At 35.5% G+C, this 6,780-nt stretch overlaps 1 long non-coding RNA gene across 1 annotated transcript; it reads left to right on the top strand.

Moving 5' to 3' along the window:
* The first annotated feature begins 3,414 nt into the window (after positions 1-3,414).
* LOC127855798 (uncharacterized) lies at positions 3,415-6,515 on the top strand. Its single transcript, XR_008037740.1, has 5 exons — positions 3,415-3,449; positions 4,116-4,181; positions 4,458-5,136; positions 5,485-5,529; positions 5,745-6,515. It is a non-coding gene; the product is annotated as an uncharacterized LOC127855798 (long non-coding RNA).
* Positions 6,516-6,780: the final 265 nt, after the last annotated feature.

Here is a 6,780-nt window from a genome sequence, read left to right as displayed (position 1 = left end):
ACAGTAAATGACTCATAAAATAACACCATCGTTCATTACTGCAATTCGACTATGGCCACAGTAAATGACTCTTAAAATGACACCATTGTACATTACTGCAAGTCGACTATGGACACAGTAAATGACTCTTAAAATGACACCATTGTACATTACTGCAAGTCGATTATGGCCAAAGTAAATGACTCTTAAAATGTCACCACTGTTCATTACTGCAAGTCGACTATGGCCACAGTAAATGGCTCTTAAAATGACACCATCGTAATTTACTGCAAGTCGACTATGGCCACAGTAAATGACTCTTAAAATGTCACCACTGTTCATTACTGCAAGTCGACTATGGCCACAGTAAATGACTCTTAAAATGACACCATCGTTCATTACTGCTATTTGACTATGGCCACAGTAAATGCCTCTTAAAATGACACCATCGTACATTACTGAAAGTCGACTATGGCCACAGTAAATGACTCTTAAAATAACACTATCGTTCATTTCTGAAAGTCGACTATGGCTACAGTAGATAACTCTCAAAATGTCACCACTGTTCATTACTGCAAGTCGACTATGGCCACAATAAATGACTCTTAAAATGTCACCACTGTTTATCACTGCAAGTCGACTATGGCCACAGTAAATGCCTTTTAAAATGACACCATCGTTCCTTACTAAAAGTCGACTATGGCCGCAGTAAAAGACTCTTAAAATGAAACCATCGTTCATTACTAAAAGTCGACTATGGCCACAGTAAATGACTCTTAAAATGACACCATCGTTCATTACTGCAATTCGACTATGGCTACAGTAAATGACTCTTAAAATGACACCATCGTAATTTACTGCAAGTCGACTATGGCCACAGTAAATGACTCTTAAAATGTCACCACTGTTCATTACTACAAGTCGACTATGGCCACAGTTAATGACTCTTAAAATGACACCATCGTTCATTACTGCTATTTGACTATGGTCACAGTAAATGCCTCTTAAAATGACACCATCGTACATTACTGAAAGTCGACTATGGCCACAGTAAATGACTCTTAAAATAACACTATCGTTCATTTCTGAAAGTCGACTATGGCTACAGTAGATGACTCTCAAAATGTCACCACTGTTCATCACTGCAAGTCGACTATGGCCACAGTAAATGCCTTTTAAAATGACACCATCGTTCATTACTAAAAGTCGACTATGGCCACAGTAAATTACTCTTAAAATGACACAATCGTTCATTACTGAAAGTCGATTAAGGCCACAGTAAATTATTCTTAAAACTACACCATCGTTCATTACTGCAATTCGACTATGGCCACAGTTAATGACTCTTAAAATGACACCACCGTTCATTACTGGAAGTCAACTATGGCCACAGTACATGACTCTTAAAATGTCACCACTGTTCATTACTGCAATTCGACTATGGCCACAGTAAATGACTCTTAAAATTACACCATCGTTCATTACTAAACGTCGACTATGGCCACAGTAAATGACTCTTAAAATGTCACCACTGTTCATTACTGCAAGTCGACTATGGCCACAGTAAATGATTCTTAAAATGACACCATCGTTCATAACTGCTAGTCGACTATGGCCACAGTAAAAGACTCTTAAAATGACACCATCGTTCATTACTAAAAGTCGACTATGGCCACAGTAAATGACTCATTAAATAACACCATTGTTCATTACTGCAATTCGACTATGGCCACAGTAAATGACTCTTAAAATGACACCATTGTACATTACTGCAAGTCGACTATGGCCACAGTAAATGACTCTTAAAATGACACCATTGTACATTACTGCAAGTCGACTATGGCCACAGTAAATGACTCTTAAAATGTTACCACTGTTCATTACTGCAAGTCGACTATGGCCACAGTAAATGATTCTTTAAATGACACCATCGTTCATTACTGCTAGTCAACTATGGCCGCAGTAAAAGACTCTTAAAATGACACCATCGTTCATTACTAAAAGTCGACTATGGCCACAGTAAATGACTCTTAAAATGACACCATCGTTCATTACTGCAATTCGACTATGGCTACAGTAAATGACTCTTAAAATGACACCATCGTTCATTGCTACAAGTCGACTATGGCGACAGTAAATGACCCTTAAAATGACACCATCGTTCACTACTACAAGTCGACAATGGCCACAGTAAATGACTCTTAAAATGACACCATTGTTCATTACTAAAAGTCGACTATGGCCACAGTAAATGACTCTTAAAATAACACCATCGTTCATTAATAAAAGTCGACTATGGCCACAGTAAATGACTCTTAAAATAACACCATCGTTCATTACTGAAAGTCGACTATGGCCACAGTAAATGACTCTTAAAATAACACCGTCAGTCATTACTAAAAGTCGACTATGGCTACAGTAAATGACTCTTAAAAAGACACCATTGTTCATTTCTGAAAGTCGACTATGGCCACAGTAAATGACTTTTAAAATGTCACCACTGTTCATTACTGCAAGTCGACTATGGCCACAGTAAATGACTCTTAAAATGACACCATCGTACATTACTGCAAGTCGACTATGGCCACAGTAAATGACTCTTAAAATGTCACCTCTGTTCATTACTGCAAGTCGACTATGGCCACAGTAAATGACTCTTAAAATGACACCATCGTTCATTACTGCAAGTCGACTATGGCCACAGTAAATGACTTTTAAAATGACACCCTTTTTTATTACTGGAAGTCGACTATGGCCACAGTAAATGACTCTTAAAATGTCACCACTGTTCATTACTGCAAGTCGACTATGGCCACAGTAAATGACTCTTAAAATGTCACCACTGTTCATTACTGCAAGTCGACTATGGCCACAGTAAATGACTCTTAAAATGTCATCACAGTTCATTACTGCAAGTCGACTATGGCAACATTAAATGCTATCTAGGTCCCTGTGACATACAAAACGTGATTTTCCATTGTCACATCGACGGTGGAAGACAGGTGAGCAATGGTTTTATAGGATTTCTACATGTTCTAGTGGTTACAATAATGTAAAAGAAAGTCATATATATTTTACTCTTCATTGGATCACATAAGTTCATAGGAATTTGGTCGAAGTTCTATCGCCATTTCATTCCGATCTTTTTTTATATATATTTCAGTGACGTTTTGTGGTTGCTTAACCATTGCAAATTTATCACAAACGTAGACGCGGCACCAAAAAGTTCCATCGGATATGGATTTTGCGTTTTCACGTTAGAGGTATTAATTCATACATTACTCTCCGTTGCATGCCTATTGATTATCATATTCAAATATTAATGCACAATTTCATTAACATATTGTCATACTCTTGAAACAGTGTACATGCTATAATCATTTGGTTCTTTTTTATCAGTTTTTTCCTCATGTAATTCAGGCACTGACTGTCGTGGATAAAAACATCCAAGATACCTTTTCAGAAAACGGGTAAGTTGTAATTGTCATAAATAAGGTAGCTTTTCTGCAATTAAATTCAATGCACTGATATACTAAGCTTATTCAGAATGTGCGTTAATGCTTACAAAAACTGACTTTAACAGCAGAAAAGCTTTGTAAACGGCGTAGTATTCGAACTCGGTCTTGCCACCGAAACCTATGTGTGACGGTGTTGTGGAATTGGTCTTGATGCGTCTGTTACTTGTCCAAAGTCAATAGCTACTTCGAATTCTATGAGATCCGAACGAAATAGATAAACTCTATATGAGAAATTCGTAAAGACCAAAGTATCGCAATGATCCGGTTGCATTACGAACAGGCACTTAGTACAGTACAATGCCTAGCAATGGCAACTGTATATTGCATAAGCGCTTGGCATTCAAAATACCAATTATATTGAAAGCTATATGTGTTCCCTTATTTATATAACCACTTTATATTTAGGATAAGAGCCGAAATATTTTGAATCAATCAACGATAAAAGTCGAGGTTCGATTGTAAAGAAAAAATATGTGTACTTCGCTTATTCACAATTTCTCCTGACAAACGGTACCATACACAATGTAAAACTTTCCCTTTCTTTGATTTCATACAAATTTCACAAAACATGGGAAGTTGATTGCTTACTTAAACTGTCAATAATGACGACATTTACAGGAACCACCCTTTGGTAAAGCTCGTAGCTAACGAAAAGCTGAAATCAGCTTACAAGAAGAACAAAAGGTATTTCGTATTATATTTTTTTTATTGAGTATTGATTTTTTTCATGAACTATTCCAGTCAGCCATAACATAATCATTGGGCCGTTTACAATAGATTTAGAAAGTGAAAAATAAACATAATATTGCATATGACCGATTTTGTAAAGGTTAAAAATTAGTATGTGGAAAGATATACATCTAAGGTCGTGCTCGATCGAGACTGCCATCAACATTTGTTAAAAACTAAACTTAAACTTATAAAAATTAAAACCAATACCATTTTTATATTAAATTACAGACTAGTTTCATCGTATACAGAATCCGTCCTCGTCAAGGAAGCGTGTTCAGTGATGATGCAAGAGGTAAAGAGTATGGTCTTTGATTATTTTTTGTAACAAGTATTATCTTACAATAATATATACGTTTTCAAAACATGATTTTATTTATAAGAGTGAGTAACATTTTGTTCATTTTGTGCACAACCACATTTTATTCACGAAAGTATAAACTTGCGCTGTGTTTGTGTAAATTTAATTCGTCAAATGTAAATATTTTAAATGTTAATGGGAAGAACAAATTCTTAAAATGTACAATATCTCCATATAACATGCCTGTTAGACTGTCAATAGACATAGAATCCCGTTTTATTTTTTACGCGGTTTTTTTAAAGGCGAGTCCGAACAATATAAATAGTAAAGGCAAAAATTTAAAGTTATATAATTAATTGAAAAAAGTATATCGGTTTCGAATGTCATACAATAATTATTTTCTTCTTTGGTGTCAAAGTAAACTACATATTCGTACAGAAAATATTTCACAGTACATGTATGTAAAATTTGTTAAATATTCTCATAATCGTTTGTTTCATATCATAAAACTGCACGCGACTGGATGTAGTTATAAAGAGGCCACAGAGGCTCTGCAACGAACGGTGGCCAAAAGTATTTTCACAGCATATAGCCTGGCAACAACTCACCGTATGTATTGTCCATATCATTAATACTACAATGATCAGTTTTGTAAAAAAATATAGCAGTCATATAAGGTTTTTCTTTTCGTATAAATGTCATAGAAATTTCATTCGGATTTACGTTTTACAAAATGGTTTAAAGAGATATCTGTAACGTGTTTTAGCATAACCAAGCCATTGATACAATTACTAGTCACAGGCAATTTATGATTAGTAAAAGTTTATCGTATCATCGAAATAAAACAATTACTTATAAGTGTCTTCGTAGCCTTTGACACTTTAAAAGTTTGACTTGTTATGTAACTTGATGTGTTTTTAGTTCATTTTCACAAATATTTTGGGTTTTTTAATGCAGGCTCGAGCATAAAAGAATATTGATCAAGCGCCCTAGCAGATAGACGTAAGTAAAACACGGAACATAAATTTTACAGATGAAATTGTAGGTGCTCATGAAATTTCATGTAAGAAATTTTTCTGGATAGTAGATGTATATTCATGTTAAAAAGCAAGTTTTCTTGTAGCGAATGTCACAACTTTCATGGTACTCAAAAACTGTGTGAGAATCCTAGTCAATATGTCGTACCAGATTGGATTTTGTTGCAATCTATTTCAAAGGTAAAGCCTGGTGAACACAAAGACGCTAACATCCTGCAGAAAAGTTCAACATGGCTGACAACACCGTACGGTCGGAAGATGTGTAAGGACAAAAGTGGGATCGTTGCATTACAGACACCGGTTTACTGTTAACTGTTGAGTTATCGATCCGGACAGAACTTAAGTGTGCACCACTGCAGTATGATGACATTTAAGTTTTATAGACTTTCATGCAATAGTTACTGTCACACAGCTCCGGACATTGAAAGTGGAAGGACGGAGAACCACACAGAAACAATATCGGCGAATGATGATGTATATTTGTTTTAAGTTTCGTGAAATAGGTACTGTGAAATAGCTCCGGACGTACAACCTTCCTGAATTTCAATCTATTAAGGGGCAATAAATTAATAACGCGTGCACCGCAGTATGATTGAACACATTCATATTAAGTTTAATGAAATTTAATAAATAATTATTGATAAACACCTCCGGACATCGCCAAAATAATATTCCTTCACTGTCTTAGAGGGGTAAAAAGCCATCATAATGGAGGTGTCATTTTGTCTACTTACAAGAGTTGGCGCATTCGGATTAAATGCGTATTCTACATGCAATAATAAATGCATGCAAAAATAAATATCTTTCTTGAAACAAGCGTAAATCTACTGCAAATCTTAGCAAAACATTTGCAAACGTATGTGCGTGTGTATAGTGACGCAATCATACGTTTTTCCATAGGTAATTTGTTTCTTAATGACAATATGTTTATATTTGATTAATAAAATACCTGGATATTACTAGTATATGAATATGTCAGTTTCTGTTCCGAATCGCCCCCGTGCTTCTTTCTAGCAGCACCATGTACCTTTTGGGATCAAAGATCTTACCCTGTATTATACATACGTACGTGGTCCTTTATTCATGGCAGGTGATGAATTGCCAAAACAGAACGGCACAAAACGAAACAAAATACAAAAAGAGTACAATAAAGCCGGTGTCACCGCTTTGGAACGGTCAATGTTAACTACTGGGCAGGTTAAACAGGTTAATGAGC

Source organism: Dreissena polymorpha, chromosome 13, assembly GCF_020536995.1.
Source record: "Dreissena polymorpha isolate Duluth1 chromosome 13, UMN_Dpol_1.0, whole genome shotgun sequence".
Lineage (NCBI taxonomy): Eukaryota > Metazoa > Mollusca > Bivalvia > Myida > Dreissenidae > Dreissena > Dreissena polymorpha.
The sequence above is the reverse complement of the archived record's forward strand: the minus strand, read 5'-3'. Positions and strand labels throughout refer to the sequence as shown.